General features: G+C 43.1%; 1 protein-coding gene across 12 annotated transcripts in view; it reads left to right on the top strand.

The window, feature by feature from the left end:
• Positions 1-3,402: 3,402 nt before the first annotated feature.
• The window catches only part of ANKRD6 (ankyrin repeat domain 6), a 111,401-nt gene continuing 88,743 nt past the window's right edge, over positions 3,403-26,060 (top strand). For 7 of the 12 annotated variants that reach the window (XM_042803100.1, XM_042803105.1, XM_042803104.1 and 4 more), the window contains exons 1-2: positions 3,625-3,662; positions 4,044-4,177. The gene's annotated coding sequence lies outside the window, so the exon portion shown is untranslated. The other 5 variants (XM_042803099.1, XM_042803097.1, XM_042803098.1 and 2 more) reach the window with 5 other exon arrangements.

Here is a 26,060-nt window from a genome sequence, read left to right as displayed (position 1 = left end):
GGCCTCCAGGCCCGGCCCTGAAAAACACCCGTGGAGCGCGGCGCGCGCTCAGGGGACGCTGCGTCTGGCGGGGGGGTTGGGGCGGGGAGGTGAGCGGCGTGGCGGCGGGCAGGTGCGCCCCCGGGCCGCGGCACCGGAATTGCTGCGGGCGTTGGTTGCTCCCGGGGGGGCCCCGAAGTCAGCCGAGTCCTGGCAGCCTCCCCCCCGCGTGGAGCCCGAAAGCGGGCTCTGGGGGCCCGCCTGCACCCGTTCCCCCTTCTCCCCCCTCCCTCCCCCCCACGCGTCTGTGTCTGCAGCGCGTGGGAGCCCACGGGGCTCGGGCCAGGCCCGTGTCTGCCCGGCGCCGCTCCGCTCGCAGGCCCGCTGTGCCCACTCAGGGCCCGACTGGTGCCCACGGCGTTCAGCCAGGCACTAATGACGGGTGATAACGTGTTTGCAGTGTGGGGGAGAGAGACTGTTTTATTTTAGAAATAATACTCTGGGTGAATAAGGAAGAGTGGAGAAAGCCGTAGCAGCAAAACCCTCTCAGAAGAGGATGGGATTTTGGAGCCCCTGGCAGACGGAGGTGCGCTCAGCTGCCTGCCCTTGCTTGCTCCGGACCTGCACTGTGGAGACTGACCTTGTGCCCCTCGGCCAGGCCCCTTCCTTCGCAGGAGTTGCCGGTGCTGTTCTTGTTGTCTTGTACCACCCAGGTGCCGGAGCGTGGGGCAGCCCCTGGCTGCCATCCCACGCTGCCCACTGCGGTGACTGGCAGCTGGGATCCCGATTCTCCAGCAGCACATTTTCCTTGGTTGCTTTTCCTCTCTTACTGCTTCCTCTCCTGTTCTCCCTCCTTGCATTCAATGTAATGGTTGGACCTACACTTGGAGTCTCCGCATCTTTCCCACAGATTATTATTTTCCCAACTCTACGCAGTGTCACAGTTTTCTCATCACCAGGCCTTCCAGGCTGCACTAACCCAGTTGAGATAATGAAGGTGAGAAGGAATCCCCCTCTTACGTTCCACATCGTGACAAATCTTCCAATATGCGATTTTATTGAAATACCTTTTTTTATTCTCACTTTATCAACCCCCTTGGGAGTTTTGCTTGAACGGATTAACAACGCACCAAAAGATGAAGGAAAACATTTCAAAGTTAAATCCCTTACAAGGAATTAGGACTTAAGTTTGGAGCGGGAATTTTTACCAGTCATGTTTTCAGCATTGTGTCTTGGGACAGCCCTGGGAAGAATTAATCTCCTGGAAACTCCTGGTGGAAAGAGGAAAAGTGTTTCCAGGTCTCTAACGAAGGACCATCTCTCTCACTCACAGGCTGGCCACATCTGCACAGAAAGGGCTGTTAGGTTTCAAGGCCGGCTATGGGAGGTGGGTCTTGCCCAGAAATCTGTCTGCATTAAGGTTCTTTTATACAAAGAGCTATGAAACATCACCAGTGACAGAGAGAATAATTTGGAGATATTAAAATGCCAAATCAGAGTGTAGAAGCTCAGGAATGACAGGACTGGTTACAATGCAGCTCTTCCCACACTGATACCAGTGACCTCCTCCTTGACCACAGCTTCAGGTTCAAGGCCACGCAGACTCCCGGCCCATCACCAGGTAGGTTTTTAGAGTAGGGCTCAAGCACTTCTGCCAACCCCTTGGCAATACAATCTGTCATGAACTCAACATCAGCTTCAAGACTTGCCCTTCCTCTGCCCTGTTGCTACCAAGTTGTTCTCTGTCCCCTCTGCACCTGGCATTTTTTCTTCCTTTTTTTTTTTTTTTTTTTTTTTTTTTAAGTCATTTAACTTTGAAGCCTATTGCACGTAATGAAACAGCACCCAGCCTTCAGTCACAGGATTTGTAGTGAGGGCAGGTAGACAAGGGGTTGAGTCTTTGAATATATGACATATACAATATTAGATGTGACTGGACTTTATCTGCAAGGAGCTGCAGGTCATAGACATGATACACTTTGTTTCAGGCAGCTGAGGAAATCCTCATGAATTTATCTTCCTAACAGAAAAGAAAAAAAAAAAATCCAGAAGAATACAAAATCGGCTGTCTGGATTAAAAAAAAAGGTTAACGATAATTAAGCACAGGCAATGGTCCTACTGACAGCCACACCATCAAGGGAGCCCATCTGCATCCAGGTTTGCAGGACTGTGACAGCATCTCATCCTGCTTCTGTTAAAGGGGGAAAGCTCTCATTAAATAGATTGGTGGCAGATCAATGCCAAGAAAAGCCTTTTCCTGCAAGTGTTAATGTATTTCTTCTCAATCATAATGATCAAACACAGCCAAAGTAGTCCTGCAAACATTTACATATATGGAACTTATTTAACAGATAGCTTAACTGTTACTCACATGAATACTTCCATTCCTACATCAGAATTTTACACAATATCAAGTAAAATAGTATTCCTATGAAGGAGGCCTATCCTGAACATGGAAATGAGCAAACAAAATTATAGTGTGAGATATCACAATATATTTTTATGTATTTTAGCAATTACATTCTTATTTCAGTAATGACACCAGACTTCAGACTAGTGCTGTAGTTTTGACAAAGCAACAAAGCTTTGCTGTGGTCAGAGAGGCGTCAGAACACAAAATTCAGTGAGCGAATCTTTCCTGCAGAGCACTGAGGGTTTTGAGCTGAACCTCTGGTGTGACTATTGCCACGGGGGGGGGGGGGGGGGGACGATGCATACCACAGTAATTGTTTAGTGAAAAGTGCGTAAGTAAAATCATCTGCAAAAACATTCAGAAGAGTATATTCATCACATAACTAGGTAGTGCCCGTGACGCTTCAGCGTTTAGTTCGTTTAGGGCATGATGCTCAGGATGCCTTTGAGGCAGAGGAACGGCCTTTGGGAGCCGTGTGCCTGCAGGATCAGGCGCTCCGTGGGGAACAGCTGCTTGCTTTCTGTTTCCTCCTTCTCCTTCAGATCCCACTTTCATCATTTCGCTCAGCCTACTCACACAACCTCCTTTCTCCTGTACTGGTGCCTACAGATGGTCCCGTCTAACTCGCCTCCCCACCAGTTTGTGAGTTACCGACGTACACACGCGATTGCCCACACACGCACACGCCTCGGGTGAACTGGAGGTCCCCGGGACGTTCTCACGGGTGGGGGGGTGGGTGAGGCGAGCAGGCACAGCCACCTTCCGAGCCGGCCCCCTCCGACCTTCAGCCCAGACTTCAGAGCCCGCCGGCCGGCTCCCCACAGGAGGGAAGGGCACCCGGGCCTCCCCCGAAATCGGTTTCAGGGGAGCACCCAGCCTTCCAGGAGCCCGGCGCTCCGGGGTTAAGCCGCCCGCAACTCGAGGCCAGGCTGGTGTGACCGACACCTGGGCTCCACGCCCGCCTTCCCCCGCCGGTGTCCGGTAGCGGGAGGCGCGGCCTTCCCCGTCCCCTCCGTGGGGAATGGCGGGTGTGTGTGTGTGTGTGTGTGGGGCGGGGGGGGGGGTGGGTGGGCCGGTCCCGTCACGGCCCCTCGCCGGGGAGATGGCGGGTGGCGGGGCGCCGGCCGCGGCCGCTGGGTGTCGCCCTCGCAGCGGGCACGGCGGCAGCGGCGGCGGCTGCTCGGGGCGGCCCGGCCCGGCCCGGCCCGGCCCCGGCGACGCCGCTGGACACGGTGGGTCTGTGAGACTGCCGGGCCCGACGGGCAGCGTGTGCGTGGGGGAGCACGCGTGGGCCGCCCCCCCCCCCCGGCCTCCGCCCCGGGCACAAACCCGCGCCCACCCGGCGGGGTCGCCTGTGGCTGTGGTGAAGGCGGGGGGAACGCGGCGTGGCGTGGCGGGGAGGGGGGGGGCGGGTGGTCGCGGAGGTTGGCGGGGGGTGCAGCGGGGTGCGGGTCCTGCAAAAGCGGTGCTCGAGGAATTAAGGTGTTTGCTTACCGCGGCCCCGGGGTAGGGTCCGGGGGGGGGAACCCCCCTTCCGTGCCCGCACGAACTCTCCGGGCTGCCGCATAGCTACAGGAGCCTGGGCGGGGGGTAACTGCAGGTTTGGGGGTATGGACGAGGAGCCCTGAGGCTCTTGTTCCAACTTTTAAGGCCGCATCCGGTGAGAAATGGAAATCTGGCTCAAAGTCATCCTTCCTGTTGTTGACATCACCTGAAAACTCCACTGAAAATATTTCCGCTAGTTTACGGCAAACATCAGCTTCCCCCCGAGGTCTCAACACCGTGTGAGTATACGCTGGCTGCTGGCAGAGCTCTCTGGTTTGAGAAATCCATGGCTATGGTGTGTAATTGTTCTGCAGTGTTCATTTTATTGCAAGCATTAATAAAGGGCTTATCGTGCCCTGGGGTGTTGTGTGCGTTACAGCACAGGCTGTACACAGCGCTCTGGTTTTTTAACTGGCATAACTAATATCTTCATATTTTTATAATTTTGTGTGAAGTGATTATTTGGGTTTTTCTTTGGTATTTCTCCAATGCACATGACCAAAGGGATACGATGTCTGCTACTGAATACTTTTCATTCACAGGGAAAACACTGAGAGGGGTAGAATGTGTCTTACTGGCAAGTGGACTAGTGAATCTTTCCCCTCGTGAGTTGTTTAAATGAACTCGGAATGTCCTACCGATGTTACAGGAGCAATGTGTTGGGAAGATCAGTAAATCTGTCTCTGTTCAAAGATGGAAAAATGTAACAAAGACTAAATTGTTATGCAGTTAGGTATGGTCCGGATCCTCTGGTGGGACTGTTTGAATGTACGGCTTATTTTGAGGAGAATGTAATTAACTTGCTTACTTTCAGTGTGATATGTCTGGGTGTGCAGCTAGTTTTACAACAACGTATTTTGTCAGCCTCAGGTTCCAAGTATTGTGTAATCTTTGTTCTCTAGATACTTGGAAAACAAAGTGTTTCTGGAAAGGTATGATTCCGTGTAAGATCTGCAGTTGCATTGCAGACCACAAGACATGGCGTAATGACACTAATTCAGAACTTCATAATGACTTCTGAGCAGAAAATGCTAGTTACATCCACTGCATGTACCAAAACTACAGTTGCCTGTCTGCTTGAAGTATTATGCACCTGCCTCTAGATTTCAGCAAGAGGTTAAGGTCTGTACAAATCCTTATTTAGATGCCTGGTATGTGGATGAGGTGTGCCTGTTTGTGTCAGTGAGGACCTATTAGTCTGTGAGAGCGGACGGAAATTCTGTAACAGTAGTCATCTCATTGCTTCTCTCCCTGTTTGTTTGTTTGAAAAGAAACTGTAATTAAATTCAAAACTGGCTTTGTAATAGTACTCAGTTGGGAGAGTTTTCACTTTCCCCTACTTTTATTTACCCTGATAGTGCTGTCAACCTCGTGTAGCAGACTGGCTTTGAACACTGGAAATTAAATTATCAGTAAATGATTGGTAAAAATAAAATAATTAACCTCCTGATCATCCAGGTGCTTTTCCTCAAGCTTTTTGCAGAGCTCTTTTCTTTTCTGGGGATCAAACAGTGGGAAGCTGGCTCCACACATGGGGTACTAGTGTTTGCTGATAGACCGTGCTTGCAGCACCAGGCTTAGCGTTCTGCCGTGTCACAGGTGGCATGTTCTGGAGTTCCGATTGTCAAACTTACAAAATGTTCTTGGACTTGAAATGCATGATACTTTAATAAATCAGGTGCTTGTAGGGTATGGTAATGAGTGATTGAGCTTCGAGCTCCGTTTCTCCATCTATCTTAAGCTTCACCTCTGCTTGACTTTGCCAGTGAGTCATTTAGTGATGTAAGAAAAAAACCTTGCTGCCCCTTGCTCTCTAAATCTGTATAATAGGACTAACAATATTTATGTGTTTGGATGGGTGGCGTGTAACGATGGATGTTTGTAAAGCACTTTTAGCTTCTTAGATTATACCATCTGACAACTATGCTTTATTTATTTATTCTCATTAGTTTCAGATTTGCAATTCTTCTTTTTCCCTCAACAGTTAGGACTTTGGATGAACTTCTAGAGTACTCATAGTCGTATCTTTTCTTAGAGATATATCAGTGCAACACGTCACTAGTGGAAGTATTTTATTTAAAACCACATATGAGCTGCCATATTTCACTGGCAAGATTGGCCTAGGGAGATATTTAGCAAGGACATAAATGAATTGTAATTGCTTTGGGCAAATAAAAACTGAAATAAGTCATTTTAGCTCCTTTTGTTTATTAAGGCATGTAATATATGACTTCTTCAAAAATGATCCAACCAAAAACAGAAAGTGTAAAGCAGCAGTGTAGAAAGACCTCACTCTGTGACAGTATAGCAAGGGGCTAATTTTCTTCCCTGCCTCCTGTCCAGCTATGTTGACACCCAAAATCACCAGAATAACTTCTGAGTACAGTAATAACAAATATTCTTGCACACCATCACTAGCTTGTGGACCCTTTAGGAAGGGCTTAGTTATTTTTCTCTTGACTACCCCACACCCTGTTAGCAGGTGCTGCTGAAGAATAGTTTGTTACAGTATATTGATAGCAGTTGTGAGAGAGAAAAGTGAAATCCTGAAAGCCCCTGTGTCTTGCTGTGACCTTTCACTGAATTGTGTGTAATGGCTTCTTGCTAAAGTTTTTCTTCTCCTCTTGTCTGTATTTGGTTTATCTCATGCTGGCATTCAAAAGACTGTTGGGCTTGTGAGGGCAGGTGTTCAAAAGTTAGGAAGAGCCAGAATAAACATGTGTGAATTCCTGGCTTTCAAATGCATTTGTGTCGGGATGTTCTCCATGTATTGCTTCTCTGGAGGATGTGGTTGTACATGATACAGTGATGCTTTGTATCTGTATTTTTCTTGTTTTCTGCAAAAACCTTGAAGTCCGATTGCAGACGTGCAAGTCTTGATAGTGAAGCAGGGCAGGATACTGTTGGTGTGCAGTAGTTCGATACCAGGGCGAAGAATGCTATCAAAAAAGAGCAATGAAATGACTAAGTGTTAATTTAGGACCTGTGATAAATGAAGCATTAAAGCTGAACAGAACTTAGAGGTTAAAAGCAATCTAGCACATTACTACTAACGGTTAATCTGGTGTATTAAAAGAGGAAGATGTCCTGTGAAAACAGTCCTGTTGCGATAAATGAATCCACGCTGGGTGGCCTAACCAATACAGTACAACAACTTGAATTCTTGCATTACCTGCTTGTGGAGGGGTTGTCTTGGTCGCCTCAGTGATGAACTTCTGATGCAATATTAAGTGCATAGCTAGCTCATGGTATGGTGCAGGACTGTAGATTGCTGGCTTGTTCTTGCACCGTTTTACTTTTGATCCTTTGTCAGTGATCCTGCCTTGTGTGGCATGAAATTCAAGGTCCTTGCAGTCAACAGAAAGACTGTCTTACTGCCAGCACTCATGTCTTCCTTCCTGATCCTTTGTGGCTCTCTTCCCACTCCCCAGACCTTCTGCTGGTCCTCCAAACCCTACATGCATCTTGGCCAAACCACGGCCACGGGGGACGCTGGCTGTGATTGGGGATGGGCTTTGGGCACACTGGTGGCAAGTGGTGGATGGAAGTATCTGGTGTGGATGCCAGGCAGAGGGTGCTGAGGTAGCTGGGGTGTCATGTGCCGAGTGTGGGCACCCTAGCGGGTTTGCCCAAATCCTGAAGAAAAATTTATTTGGCCCTATGCCAAAGAAGCCTAAGATTTTTTTTTTTTTATCTTACGTTGCGACCAAAAGCATATTTGGAGTACTCTTCAAATCATGAAATCTTACCTCCTTCAAATACTGGTTTAAAACAAGCTTCTTCTAACAGTCAGTCGCTCACTATTCCCTTCTCTCTCCTGATTTACTTTCTTCCCCACCTGAACACTATCCATTTTTGCGAAGTAAGCCACTGAAGATAAGGCTTTGAGTGCATGACCTGGTATGGTGTTGGACAAAAGCATTTTCATTTGCATTATGGAAAATGATTTTGGATTTGATGGAAATTAATTCCATAAGGGTATGCATCTTCATTATGGTCACATTGCAGTGGGATCATTTTATTTTCCAGTGTGAGATGCCGATTGCTTTAAGCCAATCAATCAGGAATATTTTCTGTTGGTTTTAACAGCATCTGCAATGTGACATCTCAGCAAGACCCATTGCTAGTCTATTTATATTGTAGTGATACACTTCTGAGTCAAAATTCCCTAAATTGTCTCAGATGGGTCAGTCACGGAGGAAAGTGCCAGCTTTATAAAACAGAAAGGCATCATGAATGTATGGTAACCATATCAGCTCCATATTTGAGTAACTTTTTAATAGTGATCACAGTGAATCCTTTTAGGTATGTTTTACTTTTAGTAAGAGTTTGATGTGTATATATGTACTGCAGTTGCAGAAATCTCAGCTGGTTCAGGGTTTTGGGCTGTATGTAATCTTTTCGCCATATTACTGCTGTCTCAAATAATTGCAATACCTGCAAGGCACACCCATTGCTTAAGTTGGTTCATTAGTATATTGTAAAGATTACATATGAGCTTCTAGACTTGCCAGGGTTAAGTCAGATCCCCCCCCCCCGCCCCAGAAAAGAGATTGTGGAGGATCACATGTTCCAGCCCTTGAACAGGTATAAATTCACTTCAGCACAGGAGAGGGTACCCCAGTTTTAATGTGTGATGATTTCTTCCATGAACAGCTGTTCAATACAGTTGAATGCCCTGCATTAGTGCAGCTGTGGTTTAAGCCTATTGATAAGAATGGGAGACTCTAGTGTGGAGTAAGCTGATGCATGAATTTAAAATACAGTATTTTATTAATGAACAATCAGCTACCAAGTTGAATTCTTTTGTTCCACCATAAGATTACTCTTAACCAGTTTGGAGAAGCCTGGGTTTAAGAAATCCTGACCTGACATGTACTGGCTGAGGCTGCCATTCATTTCACTTTCTCTGATGTCTTGAATGGCAAGTGGAGATGACTCTGCAGAGGGATTGCTTAGTTGCCAGTAGGCTTGATAAAGCAAGACTGGATTTGGGGTGAATGAGGACAGCTCAGTCAAGAGAGGGTCTTGTTGTCAGCTCTCTTAGTTGCTACTAATCTCAAAATAAGCAAATGCAAGCCTAATTTATTTAGATTCCAATAACATAAAGAGTTTTCAAAAACTTACAAAGTGATATAAGTGCTTGTGACATGGCTTTTGACAGTGTCTAACGTTAGCTGTGGCCATCTTCACGAATCACATTATTTCAGACAACTTGAAGGTAGACATCTCTCACTGACTAGGATAGGACTGTTCATCTGGGGAAATTTCTTTCAGTTCTTCCTGCACTGTGGCCAGCAGCTGAGCAAGTCACCTGCCTGTGGGTACAATGAGCCTGGTTTAGAGGTGTAGGTGAATGCTTTCATGGTCAGGCTGGCTAATTTTCACCTCTTGTTACACTGGCTGCATTTCATTTGCAGGGAAAAATAGCATATATTCTCCTTAATGCCTTTTACTCTTCTAGGACATCCACGTCAGTGACTCTCAAGCAGAGGAGGGAACATGAGCGAGTGGGAAACAGGATGAGAAAACCAGAGGAGAAAGGCTAGGAAAGAGCTTGAAAGTTGATTTATGAGGAGAGCCGCTTCTCCTTTGGTTTGAGTCTAAGATCTGCTGGTTTAATCTGATGCCTTCTAGTATTTCTCCAACCTGATTTTCCTCTACTTAATTATGTCTTGCCTTTGACTGTCTTATGTTTTCCTTCCTTGAAACTTTTCTAGTTTTGCTAAACCTTTTCCGAGAAGAGAGGGCCAGAGTTACAACTTTCAGGATGCAGCTGAACTTTTTTAGACTGTTGAATAAAGGAGATTTTGATTGTATTCTCTGCAGTAATAATGTTTAGCATCCTCCCTGCTTTGTAACTGTGATAATACTTTCATAAGAATAATCCCCTATAAATCCAAGATCTCATTCTTGAATTATCTAGAGCCCGTCATTATGCATATGAAGTTGAGGTAGTTTTTCCCACCATGAATACCAATCTGTGTTTAAATGGTATTGAATTCTGCTAGCCATTTTCCTGGCTGGTTACTTGGTGTCATTAAGTCCTTCCGTATCTCTTTGCAGTCAGCACTTGCCTTTATCCTGAGTAATTTAGTATTATCAGTGACTTCTGTCATTTAACTGTTGTAATCTTTCCTTTCCCCCTGTGATTCATTAGTGGGTATACTGAACACAACATATTCTTAACACAGATGGCCATGTGGCTGCAGGGTTAGTGTCCCTCCACTATGAAGACTGACTACTTCTTCCTTGTACTATTTATTTCCTGTCTGTCGGTTCTCTGTACAGATGAAGACTTTTCCTGTTATCCCATAACTGCCTAGTTTTTATAATACTGATTTCTAATTTTTTTTTTTTTTTAAGCAGCCTTTCTTCCTTTCAGGGGAAGTTGTGGGCATTGGACACAGGTTACCGTGGCTTGAGGAATAACTTTACAGCAGCGAAGCTGTGGTAACAGGCTATGTGCAAACTCACCACAAATGTGAAATAGCTTAATTAAAACGATTTTCTTGTGTCTAAACAATCAGCATTCAGCCGTAACTAATCTACATTACAATCACATTCCAGCTTGCTTCGTAAAATTTTAAGTTTCAGTATTCTGTTTGGGATTTATTTTTTGTCAAAGAGTGCCTTTGGTGAATTTGTTTGACATGTCTCAAATAAAAACTCTTTATAGTTACTCACTTCTGCTTCTTGTTCTTCCTACTTGTCAGACTAGGTTGACTGTTTCTACATTTAGGCATCCCTTGCCTATTCAGAAAATATCCAGTCCTTCCTCAGTGAGGATTTTATACTTTGTTTATGTGGAAGTAAGATGTGAAGTGTGAATGGCAGGATTAAAAGAGTGGTATGAATACTTGGACCAAGTAGCATGCCACACCAATAAATCATAGCAGAATTCAGCAGTATAAGCTCTGGTCCTTGGCAGAGCTTTTTAACTGAACAAAACATATTTTTAAAAATTATTTCCAGATTCATTGTGTGCCTACAGGAGTAACATAAGTCGAAAAAGACCAAACCCCAACTTTTTTCTGCCTCCTCTCAGTTCCCCTTTATCCCTGCCCACCAACGCATGTTCTTGAGAAGTTTAAAATCAAACTTCTGGCTTCCACATACTTCATACTCTTTCAGAGAACTTAACCTTTCATGTCTATGACTGTGCAGACATACAAATGAGGATGTTGCTGCTTCAGTTATTAGAATCATGCTGGGTTTTTCTTCTTTTTGTTTTTAATCCTCAAAGTGGAATAGTTGACATGGAGGCTAGACTCATGTTTTAGTCAAAACCTAGCATCCAGAATTTGGATGCATGTATTTCCAGCTTTTAAGAATAATTGTTTTAAAAATATCATATTAATATGAATTTGCTTATGTATTGTATGTGGTTTTGTACATTCAACAAGTGTCTGAATATAATTACATGGGATAAGCTGATTTTGGTAACACACTGGCAAACCAAGAAAACAGGTAGTGGTACATTCGGTAGAACTGAGCACAGCACTTCAAAAAAAAAAAAAAAAAACCCAAACCCAAACACACAAACAAAACCACAAAACAAACAAACAACAACAAAACAAACAAACAAAACAAAGCCCAAAACATTTTAAAGCTTTATTTGTTCTCATAATTTGAAATTAAGAATCTCTCCTTGACTAAGCAGAAGCAAGTGTTGAGGGACTCTTTAGGTTGTAGCGTAAAGCCAGTTTTACATGGGACCTGGTCTCTGTGTTTCCCAGAGATGGAACAAAGAGCACCAGTGAATGGAGATCTTGCTCAGTCTTTCAGTCCTCTGTAGCTCTCATGAAATACGCAGTTACTCTGCCTTGGTGGAAAAAACACTAAATGCACTTTCCGAGTAAGCTAAGCCAGGGAGGGTTAGCAAAGTACAGTGATACTGTGATGGAATCTCTCAGTACACCATTAAATGTGTGCTACAGAGTTTCACATTAAGATGATCTATTTTCCTATCATTCTAGAGCTGTGTACTGTCATCCTTCCCAAAATACTAGGATTTTTAAATGTATTAACCATACAGGCAGTGTCTCAGTCTGATTGTTAATAAATTCACATTTTAAATGCTAATATAGCAGGCAAGCATCTGTTGCATGTCTGTGCTTTTAACTTGTAAAAAACAAACAAACCCTCAATTAATTAGTTCTCATGCTTCAGATTTTGAGTATGAGTATTCACTCTTCTGCTAAGAGAAAAGTTTCTTTTGGTTGTGTATCTTAAAGTTACTAGTTCTCCAAATATACATGGTCTTTCAAGAAAAGCAGGATAAGGCAAAAGTGTCTGTAATGCAAAAGTTACCAGATTTTACCAAGTACTATTAAAAAAATTACTTCTCTTATGCTCTGTAAATGTGATTTTCAGGCCTTGCTTAATTAAAGATCAAGAATAAAATGATACTGAAATAATTACTCTTCTTTTAACAAAGTTCTCTTGGTTTATACTTGAATAATAGTATTGACCACAAAGAGGTAATAACAACTTTTGTGTAGTAAAATTATAATTAGTTTACAGTATTAAATCTCAGAAGGGTAGACCTGAAAAACAAAACCTTCAACTAGTCTTTGCATTGTTAGATAGTTTAAAGATGAATGCCTGTTATCCTGGGCTTTTTAAAATTAATTTTTATGCTGTACAATTTTGTAACAGTAATGCTGGATCAAAACTTGATTTCCCTGCTTGTGTGACTGATCTCATTTATTTCAATGACTGTTTATGTGAATAAGACTCAGAGAATGTGGCTTTGTGTGAAAAACATCCTCACAGAGACAGCTGTAGTAGGCTTACGCTTAATATAAAAGCAAAACAAAACAAAGAACCAAACAAAAAAAAAGGAAACCAATGTTTGTGTCTCCTTGTCTCATTGTATAATGATTTTCAGTGAAGTTTCATATTCCATGAAATTAAAACTGTAGCCAAGATGATACGATATTGGACAATTTTTATAATTCAGCATGCAGGTCTGTGCTGTTGAAACAATAGGCTGAGTGTTTTAAGGTGCAGATAGCCTGACTAAAATAACATGTGTTGCAAAAGAAGTTGCAGTGCATTTTCAATAGAGAATGTTCAGCAGAGAGATACTTGTCAACTCTACATGGTATGTTACAATCATGGGAGTATTTAACAAGATAAAGAAAATCTCACCTTTCTTTCTGGTTACAAAATTGACCTTTCTGGAAGGACTGGCAAACAAGAATATAAATATATCATATGCTTGCCTTCTCTTTCTTCCCCTCCTTTCTGTGTCCCTGTATCAAGTCAAAAATAAATGAGAAGACTAACTAAGAAAATGGCACTAGAGTAAGTCTTCCTCTTCCTTAGTTTTCTCTCCCTGTTTTACACACTGTTGAGAGCTGATGATTGTGTGGCAATGCAGCTCCTGTGATAAGGTATGATTCAGGCCTGTCATGCCAACAGAGCAAAACTATACTGTAACTCTTCCTTGATCCAGGGATGGGTCGGCGTAGTTCAGGAGGGAAGTTTGATCTTGTCTGCACTGAAATGCCAACACGTGTTTTAGCCTTATTAGGACACTCTTGTGTTTTTACAGTAGTGAAGATGTCCTCAACCTTTCTCCATTTAGTTTTCCCATGCAAAATTTCTTTTCATCTTGTGCCACTTGCAAAAGCTTCTCTGTATTGTTCCTGTTTCTAACTTATCAGGCAGGAACTGCCACCTCCTCGAGATTTTTGTTGCGTTTTTTTTTCTGTATGTTGTAAAAGTGAAAATGGGATCTCTCTGGAAAGTGTCCTGGAACATAAAAGGCACAGAGGTTCTGAGCTTCATGAGGGTAAGGAAGCAGGGAAGCTCTATTATTCCATCATCTGTTTTGTTTTGTTTTGTTCATATTTCCATTCAGGACCTGGGCAGCTTTTGTGGGCAGATAATGTGAATATTCTTCATGAGTTAACACTATCTTGCACAAGCTGGCCTCTTGTGAAGTATGAGGGAGACGCAGGTATGCTGATATCTCAAAATATTTATTAGCTATAAAGCAGGCACACTGACTTACATGATCCTTTTCAGTACTTGAAATAAGGCCAAAGCATCTATTTTTGGCTGTAGACAAATTAGAAACTTAAGAAGACTGAAGTGGGTGCAACAAACAGGGTCATCCTCCACGGTTCCTACCAGTGGCTGACCAAGGAGGTGCTTGCACTAAGGGATCTTGACTTTACCAAGGTGCAAGTAGCCTGGCCTGTATAGTAGGGCTTTTCCAGATTTTCCTTTCTTCCAAGCTGTGGGAAACCTCCACAAGCATTAAGAGGCAGAGTCTCTTTAAGCCCAGCCTCCATTCCCAGAGAGGTGGCTGCCAGTGCAGAGTTGCTCCTTTGGGTTCCTGCAGGGCCCACGAGTGCATGGGATAAGGTGGGGGAACAGAGGGAGAGGGGCGTTTGTGTTCCCTTTGTGCTCGAAGCTCGCTGTGCTTCACGCAAGCAGAAACATTTCTGGGTGATTAACCTGTGACTTCTTGTGCATAGCCATTAGGGCAGAGTCTTCACCGGCAGATTGTCCTGCAAGAACAGCTTTCAAGAGATGCAGTCTCTGTAGCATAGACTCTTTTTAATCACTAACTAAAATTACGTCTGTGGTGTTCCTTTTTATCTGTGCGAAGAGCCTGCTGGTATGGGAAATTTTTATTTTACCTGGTTGGGGATCGCGTTTCAATGCAGCAGATGGCATGTGTCTGACAAGTGCCTCTTGGTGAGAAAGTAAACTTAGCAAGAATACACCCTAACCCATCCGTATTTTCTGAGGTCTTTTGTAACATCAAAGCACCCTTGTGCAATGCTCATTATAGTCACCTGATGCAAGATCCAAGGTTTTGTGATATCTACTTTCTTCTGTTGTTCCTATGCTTGTACAGCTGGCAAGATTCTCAAGAGATATATGGAAGAGCAATGTGATATTCAAAGTGAGTTGTGTTAATCGAGCTGTAGCCTGCACTGAGAGGTTACATAAGATAAACTTAATTTACTTGGTCTGAAAGTACTTTGTGTCAATGCATAGCTTTTTAAAATTATTAGTTAAGATTCTAGTTTGCAATATAAGTAGAACAGGACAGGAACATACGGTTTTCTTTATTTTGAGCTTGGAGTGGAGGCATTCCTAATGAGTCAAATGCTGAGCTGAAGGTAACGGGCTGTTGCTCTGCGTGGCCCTAACCTGCCAGAACAAATAAGGGAGGACATTTTGGGAACTGGACTGTTTGATGGGTTGGAGCAAAAGAGCCCTGGGGTGGGAAACCAGAAGTCAGACTTTTGTTACCTGATTCAGTTTCCCACCACTGAACTCCTTCATGGTGTGGGGAAGAGTCCTCTGCAGAACTTTCAGAGAATTTAGCTAGTATTAAAGAAAATACAGAGAGTGCCCACAACCCACTGAGAGCTCCTTCAGCTCCATGTCTGCCATGGGATCAGTCAGGGGGATCAGGATTTCCAAAGTATTGTCTGTCATGACTTGTTTGGAGATTACTCGCAAACTTCACCTATACAAATACTTCTGTGAAGGGCAGCTTGACCATCAGCCAGAAAAGATCAGAAAAAAAAGAGCTCCGCCACTGAGCATCAGCTGTTGTATAGCATTACAACCTCATAGGGTGATCAAGACTGCTTTTTACAGCTACTGTTTCTTACAATAGTCTTCTTTCTGGAAGAACTTGGAGCATATCTTCGTCTGTGTGGCATTTCACTCATCCTCTCCCTGACCATTTGTTGAAAATGGTGAGTGAATTAAGAACCAAAGTCTTGATTCTCTGCGAAATCAAGTCCCCAGTCCAGTCCCCCGAGTCCAGAACTTGTCAACCTTGTTGACCTTTTCCCATTTTTTAATTATTAAAAACATCTGCTTTCCACAGATACTATGTAATTACCTAGGGGTAAAGTTAAGCTGTTTCTTTCTGCTGTTTGAAGCATCCAGTAAGAAAGGCTTCAGAAAACCTTCAGACTGATACAGGACATAAAGCACACATATGTTACCTTTCTGTACTTTGCAAGTCTCATCTATGTGCTTTGTCAAACTCTTGAAAGGTGATGTTTCTCCTGGTTCATGACAGCCACCCTGATGGGTGACTTGCTATACCAAAGCAGGTTATTCACTGACTTAAAAAATAAGGGTGAACTGATTTTTAAGGTAGTAATTCCCAAGTTTATCTTGCTGTCTAGGATAATTCCCATAGTGCTAGTCGGTCTTTGCAGTTTTAGGGGTCAACCCTATTTCACTTTTAAGTCGTCTTCTTTGCATTAACTGTATTATCTTTTTGTTACAGTAACAAAACCTTTAGGAATTACAAATCCAAATGTAACCCTATTGTACTTAGCATGGTCATGGCACACACTGTTAGGTCCTTTAGCCTGATGCATTAAAAACCTCACTGACAAAATGAGTATTTAAGAGGAGCAGAATCATGGAGTTTTAGACTAGTGCCCCTGTTCTTGACTAGCTGTGTTTATTTTCCATCTTCTAAAGTACCAACAAGAACACTGTGCAAGACAGATCTGAGCATCACCCCATTTCATCTCTGGGTATGAACAGTTGATGAGGAAAAAGAACTTTGCTATGCCTACTAGAATTACTGGTTTAGTTGTGTTTGCTGCAGAGAAATTGCCTTACTTTGGGTTGGGTTGGACACCTTCAGATGTGCATGGAGGAGAATATTGCTGCTGTACTGTTTCTTCTTCAAGAGTTAAACAGCTCAGGATGAGTTGAGGGAGTGGAGTGGTTCAGGCTGCATGTGCCTGACTCTGGTCTGGTCCTCATTTATGTGGTGGCTGTGTCTTTGTTTTGTCATAAGAATAAATGCTTGAATACATTTTTATAAATTTCTGATTTCTAACATAGCTAACCAGTTTATTCATCTTGATTACGTTCAAGAAAAAATCATAAATCTGTATTGTGTAAGTCACTGGAGATATTTTAGGTGGATCACAGTATTACAGAGTGTTTGGGGTTGGAAGGGACCTCTGGAGATCATCTGGTCCAACTCCCTGCTCGAGCAGGGCCACCTAGAGCCACTTATCCAGGTTACTCAGATTCTTCGTAGTGTTTTGTACTGATGTTAGCTACTTAGATGTTTGAATGTTCTGTATCTGAAAAAGGAATACATGCATCCATATCTTAAGGCTCTGTAGTGCTTAAGAAGGATATTTTAACCTCTTTTTGGTTGAAAAATCATTGCAAGTTTTGCAATAAACAGTGCTTCATTAGGCAAGATCATATGTCAATTTTCTTATGTCCAGTCCATAAAAAATGCAGATAATGGGTACACAGATGGCTTGATTAACAGCTTGGTTCATAAGCATGGCTGAGAAAGATGAAGCTGGAGGGAGATGATGGAGAGATTTGTCTCAAGAAGTAATTCTACAGGCAAAGTATGTTTTTTGTGGTTTAGGTTGTTACTTAATACTTGGTATCTGAAGTATTTGAATGTGAAGGAGGAGTTGGAAAGGACCGAGACCTTGGCAAATAATTTCAGCTTTGCTGATCCCAGTCAGAAGGTGTAACAAGAGTGGGCATGGCATGAGATGGGTCAGTGTAGCCGAAGGCTTTTTTCAGATAATTCTTCAAACCTCTGTTGGCAAGGGTATTTACCCGATGCTGGGACTGTCTTCAGAAATAGGAGTGTATTGCATGAACTAAACTCTTTCATGGACTCTCAGGTTGTAACATCTGAGTCAGCAAATGTGTCCTACTAATATATTCTGCCCAGTACGTTTTGATGAAGCAAAGATCTTGTACCAAAACCCTGCTGCTGTCATGGTTGTGCAGTCTGTCCCAGCACACCTCTTTTCTCAGGCATAACCCCACCTTCTCCCCCCCCCAAATCTGCAACTGTAACTGGCATGTCAGCACGCGTCTTCAGAGAACCCGAGGGGCGTTTTTAATGAGAATAGCTTTAGAATTCCTAGCTTGATTTATGAAGGGGAAAAAAAAAAAAAAAAACAACAAAACACAGAAAGAGTATCCTTTTACTTATTAAAATGTTTGCCTTCTACGTAATGGCGATATCAGTTTAACTTTTGCAGATGCAAATTGAATAAACAAATGTTTACCTGTTTTTCACATAGAAGTATAGGCTCTCTCTGCTTAAATACAATACTATTCCAGAGAGAAGGAAGTGGAAAGGTAAAGGACTAGAGGTCTTTGTTCTAAATCATGAAAGAAATAAACATTCAGGAGTTCAGCGTTGGTTGCTTCTTGCAAAGTTTTCTTGTAACTTCTCTGTGAGAAATAAAACTGAAAATATTTTTAGAAGTTTGCTGTAATGTTCTAAGGAGGCTTTTGTAAATTGTACAGAGTGATGAACAAGGCAACAGGTCTTTGCTTTTAGCTCCCATTCATCAACCCAGCTGTGTTAATGTATGCATTTCATTTTTTTGTTTGTTTTTGAGCAAGGGTTTACGTTACGGCCACAGAAATATGGCAAGCACAATCATTCTGCATTATTTACATTCATATGTTCATAATCATAATTAATATTCATAATCATGTTTATGGGTATAGAAAACCACTCCAGCCCACGCTGGGGACAGCAATTACAACAGGTGCCCTAAGTCTTATCTGCATCTACATTGCCTTTCAGAAAGTGCCAAACCTGTTCTCGTTTATGCTGCACCCAGCCAGTAGACATAATTTCTCACTGTTCAGTAACACCTCCCTCTCCTACCCCTGCTCCAGAAAAAAAAAAAAAAAAAAAAAAAGCTTGACTCCCAACATTCCTCTCATGTCTTACAAATATTTGTGTAGGTCCTTGGCAAGAAGCTGACTCTGTTCCTCACCACTAGCCAGTCTGCTTCTCTGCCTCGCGTGTCTGTTTCTTCCAGCACTTATTCCTGTAGTTCCAGTACTGGAGGGGGTGTGTCCTGTGGTTTTAAACACCCTGAATACAAGCCCTGTGGGTCGTTAGCACAGGCAAGTCGTATGAGAGAATGTAGAGGCATGGGGTGCTGCTGGATATCTGGTTATCCATGGCTTTTATTTAAAAAGGAAATTAAACATGAAAAACCGTAAGAAAGGAACGCTGCGGTGCGTGTGTTACTCCGTGGGAGACATGCCTCGCGTGGTGCACAGGCCAAGCGGTGGCTGGGCAGGGCTCGGGAGAGGTAAGAGAGCACTTTTGTGTGGAAGCCGTGACCTGGAACCCAAGAGCAGGCTCGCACCACCGGGAACAACGGTTGACTAATTCTGGCAGTTCCTGCCCTCTCTCTGATTCGCTTCTCAGCGTTAGTGTTACATTAACTCCTTCGGGGCAAATGTGTTGCTTAGGTTTCTTGTTGCACTCCCAAGCAGACACATTCATCAAAACCAGGCTCATTTTCTGTATGTCCGTTTCTTTTACTGTATTGTATTGCGTGAATTTACACTGCACATAAATCTGGAAAACATGTGTTTCAGGATCTTTGTTTCCTTATTTTAATAGGTATCACTGTAGTACTATACCGAGGAGTTAGATCTCTGGGGAAGTGTCTTTGTACTGTACTAATGATGGTCAATTCACATCAGTTTAAATCCGGGGAATGGAATAATAACGAGATTTTGTCCCTTGTCTGGTCCTGAGCAGAACCACCTCTGCAAGTGCAGAAAAGGTATTCTTTGAGAGGAGACTGACATTCTGTTGCAAAGGTTGCCCAGATGCCAGGTCCAACACTTGGTTAAGGAATTTCTTGCTCCTGTTGGTTCTGCAGACTTTGTTTCAATCTCTTAATCGTTTTTGTAAGCTTTGAATCAGAGCACACAAGACCAATATTCTTCTCATATTAATGACGGTAAAACCTGAAGCTTCTCGAGCGAATTCCCATGCATCTTTATTCTAGCAGGTCTGTTAGTAAATCAACATGCAGTCTAGCAAGGAGGAAACTTCAAGTAGAACTTTTCCTAGAGGAGGTGAAAATACAGTTCTGTAGGCGTCAGCTTCCAAGTCTGGTTAGTATAAAATCTCAAATCCCTTGTAAGAGAACAGCTACAAGTCTGTTGATTGTAAAATTGCAAGTAGTGTTCTCATGTGTAAATAGTTTGTCAGTATTACTGGAGGTACCAAAGTAGGAAGAAAACTGTGTGCTCACCAAGGGGACAGTCCTGCTCAGCTTGATGATTCTGGCAGAAATTGTGTTTTGTAGGACAGGAGCAGGATCGATTTCAGATTCTTCATTTCTTTAGCCTTTGCTGCTTCCTGCTGAACTACCTTTTTTTTTTTTTTTTTTTTTTTGTCCTCAGTAGCCTGAAACACATTCCAGAAATGTCTTTGTGAGGGAGAAAGAGTGCCAAGGCTGCTGCTGAATAAGAGACTTTGTGATGAACCTTGCAAAATTGGACCTTTTCATTTAGAGAATGGTTCTCCATTACTGAGTCTTTTGTTGCCTTCTTTTGAATTGGAGGGGAGAGGAGGAGATGTTAAGTGTTGTCCTGGGACACTTCTCTCTAGCCTACCTGAATTACCAGAGGGACGAATTGCTTTGACTGGGGGTGGGGCAGATGAGGCAAAATGCAGAGGAAGTTGATCCACTCTGTTAAATCTGAAGATGCAGCAATGGTATTACTTCTCTACCAAAACTATCCAGTTTGGGGAAATTTAAATTTACATTGAAAGTTTGATTTTGAACTATATTGATCCGGTTTGAGAGATGATAGTGAAAACTTACAGTTTTAAAATCAATATATTTTAAATAGGCATTCAGGTCGTCTTGACTCCCAGTCCCTTGAAATAAATCTCTCTTGAGTGCTTTTTTTCAGTTTTAAACTATTTCACTAGTGTTGTTATTCTAAGATTTGTTTTGTTAATACATCAACTTGGAACTTCCTACAAGGTGAATTTGGATCACGTGTATATTTTATCCAGGCTGTGTCAGAATCCCAAGCATACATTTTTTTCCCTGCTGAATATACCATATTTCTTAGAGTTTTTCTGGTAGTAACAGCTGGAGAACACCTGTGGCAGTTTCTAACTTAACTAGGTGACATGTAGTGTGGTCAGGGCCGCAGCAGCTGTGTCCCAGGAGTAAAATCATCCATCACACCTCAGATGATAGTATCTGATTACTAACAGATAATAATTAATATGTAAACATAGACATGTGAGCTGTCACTTCAGGAAGGAGCTCTTGATGCAGTGGAAGAACTTTATGAAGGAGCTACCTGTAGTTTGTCAGGTTTAGGAGTCCTTGCTTGTGAAAGCTTGCAGTTAGCACAATTGAGTCTCAAAATCTTGTCTTTAAACCCTAGTTCTTCATTAGGTATGACAGGGTATCATGCAAACATCTTTGGAATGAATCCATTATTTGAAACTCCTGTGGTGTTTGTTAAACATCTTGAGAGAGGTTGAGTATTTTTGCCCCTTCAGGTATTGCAGGAGCTCTTATTGTGTCCATTTTCATGTTTCCTTCTCTCCAAGTTGAAGCGTACATCTCTTGCAGCAAACACTGCAGTATCCTTTCAGCACTGCCGCCAGAGCTGTCAGTCTCTAGCTTCAAGGGAGTTACCCTGTCTCCACAGATTGCTTCCAGCTTTTTGTGCTGGATGCTGGCACGTTGACTTGGCAGTCACTCTCATCTGGGAGAGATTTTTAGAAGACTCTAATCCCTATTTCATATAAAAATCTGGACAAAATGTCTAACTCGAGAATTAGGCTGCTGCTTTTATGTGCTGCATCCAAGTTCTGTGTCTGACTTCTTTATAACATATGAGGGGGTTGGCTGGGAAGACTGTGCTACCTCTCCATGCTGCTTGTCCTTCTGGATGGTTGCAGCAGCCAGCATCTCTTCAGATCTTAGGGGGAGACCTCGAAACACAGTGGTAAACATGTAAATCTTTTAAGTGCTGGAGGAACCTGCCCTGACAGGGTGTTTGTTGGGGTGTATAGCAAGATAGGTGGCTAGATGGGACCTCCTTCCCTCCTTTTCCCTCCCTCCCCAAGCAAGAAAAGAGAGAAACCAGAAGTGGTTGCAAAAGGATTCAAAGGGAAGGCAGCCTCTTCTTTCCATACCTGTGAGGGCAGCACCCCAGTAGTCCATGCCAGCAGCTACACCTGATGCAGAGGTGTACTGACGCCTCTTCCCTTCTCCCTGCAGACTGAAGGTGTCAGATGTGCACTCTCTGCCCTCCCTGATGGTTTTATTGTGGCAGGGCATCCCAGGAACAGAGTCCCTCCAAAGAGCTCTCTGCATTTATAGGTATAGTGCAGGTCTGCCACACCATACCATGGATGAGTAAGTAGTATATGGTGAACCTGCCACTGATTTCCAGCCTGATGGTTTTCTGTGTGAAACCTTGCAGAATGATGTGTGAGGGGGGAGAAGACAAGCACATTCCTCTTTTCAGAATGCTTTATGTGACTAGGTTTGTCTTCCATCCTGCAAAAGCTGATATTTACAGACATAATGTATTTTTAAGGGAATGAATAACATGCCATAAACCAGCATTGCTTCTTTTGTTTATTTGAGAGAATCCAATGCAAAGTCTATTCTTCTAGCTGGGGAGTGCAGCATTGACTTCTTGGGAGTCAGGCAGCAGATTTCTGCAGAAAATAGAGCTGTAGACACATGGTTCCCTGCAAGTGTGCTGCGATATCCTTTTTTCTTGTGCCAGTGAGTGACAATCTGCCCTCCCAGCGAAGGGTCTCCTTCAGCCTTAATCAAATCTGTAACATTACTGTAAAAGTGAATCTCTGTTCTTAAGGCAAGATGGAGGAGCTGGTATCCTCAGTTCTCTTCAGACCTCTTCCTGTTTTGTTATGGGATTGCAAGGAGTATTGCTTCAGGTCAGAAAATACCGAATATTGTGAAAATTGCAGTATGCACCTGCCCAAGAAAAGTTGCAGCTGTATGTTGCACTTGCTTCAGAATGGCATGGAGGGGAGGAATTTTCTGCCCGATTTAAATGTCGTTTGGTGTTTGGTTTGGTTTTTTTTTTTTTTTTTTTTTTTTTTTTTTTTTAAAGGATTGGGCTGCTGCTTGGTGTTATTGCTGCAGATCTCCAAGACCTAGCATCCATGACTGAACATGTTTTGCAGGCTTCTCTTTCATCACTGCCCTCCTCTCTCTAACCCCAGCTTGCTACTTCCTCATCCATTTAATGAAGACAGAGGTCTCTTTATTTTATGATACTCAAAATGTAATATAATAGTGTTGCAGGAGAGCTAGTGGCGTGGTCATTACCAGGTGTTGGGCATTTTCTATTTCAGGGAGCTGTAAGAATGGCTTCAGTCTTACTCTGTATACAGGAAGGGAAGGTGGATTGAGGATGCCTTGTTGTGTGGCACCATCTGTGCGCCCACGGGCCTTCCCAGGGGCTGCAGGTGGATGTGGATGGTGTTGAGTTAGGTCCCTCTTAACCTCCTGAAGAGGAAAGATGCCAACTGCTTGAACAGAGGTGAATGTGGAGCTGGGTCTCGCAATACATGGAAACCTCTGAGTTGGTGAACCAAACAGATGTGAAATCCCATACAGAATCTCCAAAAGATCGGATTTTAGATTGTTTTTTCATGAGGGAAGTATGGGCAGATCTGTTTTCATTTAAAGGCATGAGGATTGTTTTGTCTCTGGCCCCTCGGCAAGAAGAAAGCTAAGGTTTTACTATAGGATGTGCTTTTAGTTTGCTGGTCAGATCATCTGATGCAGATACTCCTGCTGTTTCTGTTTCATCTTCTCTTTTACTCCAAGTGAGCTTGCACTGATTACAGTGTTGTCTTTTTTGGTGGGCAGACCAAGAAAGCAGGACTGATCCTACTGTTGTTTCACAATTGCTTCTTGGAAGACACATGCATAATTTTGTGTACAAGTTCAATAACCAGAACATGTTTTCTTAATTTTTGAAAATGTGGCTCATGAAACACATGTTGTTCTTTGGAAGTAAAGTGTATTTTAATGCACAGTAGAAGTCTCTGACAAAGAAAACATGCATAGCCCACAGGGAAAAGTAGCTTAGTTCTCCTGTCTTGAAAGATTGGTTTCATTTTTAGGCTTCTCTCCCAACAATATTGTTAAAATAAGACACTGCCAGTGGTTGTCTCGGACAGTTGAGCCATTAAGGCTGTCAGGATTTGGAAGGCTTTCTCAAAATGAGTTAATAGTAGTAGCAGCCTACCATTCTCTCAGAGAAAGACATCTGTGGGGTTTTTTCTTCTATCAGATTGTACATAGATATTTTTTAAAAAGCCTTATTGCAAACATTCCCTTGCTGAAGGAGAACTCAGCCATCATTGGATGTAATTGTATTTCCATATGAAACCATCCTTTGGCCTATTAGTATCTTGTATTTGTTCTGGCAAGTAGAATATATGCAATATAAGCCTTGAAACTGAATTCTTACTACAGTAATTATACAAATTACTATAAAAGGGACAATGTCTTTTCATATTCTACCAGCATATATGCTTATTAATATTCTCTAACCTCATTCGTATCACATAATATTTGAGTTTGGAAGGGACCCCCAGAGAACTGTGGAAGCTGCACACTTTGGCTATTAGAACAACACTTTAAATACCCGAAGGGAACTAAATCCTCATACACCATGCTATTCTGATTGAAGATGAAACCACTTTCAGCTCAGAAGCTTTCAAATGTATTGCTGATCTCCCAACAGTAGCACACCGCTGTTGATTTCGTCTCCACTAATCATTTTGGAGTTACCCTTACATCATTCCCATGTTTTTGTCCTTCACCCTTGACTGAGCTTTTGAGCAGTGAGCATCTGGTGAAGGTGATGACAGCAATGAAAATTTAACCATGCAGAAAAAGGCAGCAAGGATGTTTGCACCAAAAGGTTTACGTCGGGCATTCAGGTGAAGCAGTGAGATCTTGTCAGGAGGTCAGTCATTCCAAGAGTGATTGGACACCAGGGCATTGCAAAGTTTGGTCTCATGTTATGAAAAGAGGTCATACTGGTCAAAATTTCAAGCTATTAAGTAGTCATCTCTTGACTTTTGTTTTAAAAAGAGGTCAGCATCTCTTGCTGCCACAAAGCTAGCCTCCACAAAGCGAGCCTTTCATCCACCTTTTCTCTCCTTGATGATGAGTTGATGGTTGACTACCCTGATGATCCTGCTCTTGCCTCTCTTTTCTCCATGGCAAACCTACAGCCTGTGTGTACTTGAAAGTGTGTGTAGGCCTTGGGTCTGTGCAGGTGTTCCCTCCTCTCTTGCCTTAGTTGCTTTGATATCTGTCAGGTCACTGATGGTCAGACATTTAAGTCCTTGATGGATTTTAAGGGCTTAAGGCAGCCCCACCAAGGTACAGTTCAGGGTACAGTATCAGACACCAGACCAATAGCTTATTTCCAAGTAATGGCACAGTAAAGTACAGATCAGTAGTACAATTACCCAGTTTGAAACTACAGCAAATCCAGTAATTCACCAAATACTGGGCTAAGCTTAATATCCAGGTGCACAAAGACTTACATGACCATGGTGTCCAGGCTGGCCAGCAGGAAGTCTGGCATGCCTCTACTCCAGGTGAGGAGCAACTTGGACCAGCCAATGGGCTTGGGGAATGCTGAATTCCCCGATCAGATGGTGGTTCTTTACTGCTGAGCTGCAGAAGCAGTGCCTGGACTTGTTACCTAATAACGGTGTCCCACCTCCGCTCCCCCTCTGTGCCAGTTCTGTCTTCTGTGTGCACAGGTGTGGGAATACTGCATAAGGCAATACTAGCCCCACACTTAAGCCTCTATTGATGTGGCTTGTTAGCTGGGAACTGATTATTCTGATTTTGGAAGGTGTGGGGGGTGGTGGTGGAGGCAGGTGTTTCCCTGGTGTCAGAGAGGTTCTGGTGCCAGGCACTTGGCAGTTGTGACAGTTGACCTTTGTCTATGCTGTTTATGGAGAAGCGATTTATTTTAGGTAAGTGTACTCAGGTTTCTCACTTTCCATTCTTATAGTGGAAGGAAGGCAAGATTTAATTTCCTCATATTTTTAAGGAAAGAATAAGTGGGATAGTGAAGTGGGCTATTTAGTCAGTCATGGGAATTTGGAGACAGGAGTAGGGTGGCCAGGGCATACCAGCTACCTCTAGATGCTCATACTTTTCACACCAGTGCTTTTGACTGTGCTCATATGTCTTATTAAATGAGTTTTTAGTGTTAGAATCCTGAAGGCTAGGGCATGAGTATAAAACATGT

Source organism: Tyto alba, unplaced genomic scaffold (assembly GCF_018691265.1).
Source record: "Tyto alba isolate M040663 unplaced genomic scaffold, T.alba_DEE_v4.0 Super-Scaffold_40, whole genome shotgun sequence".
In the NCBI taxonomy this organism is placed as follows: Eukaryota; Metazoa; Chordata; class Aves; order Strigiformes; family Tytonidae; genus Tyto; species Tyto alba.
This window is presented reverse-complemented; position numbering and strand designations above follow the sequence as displayed.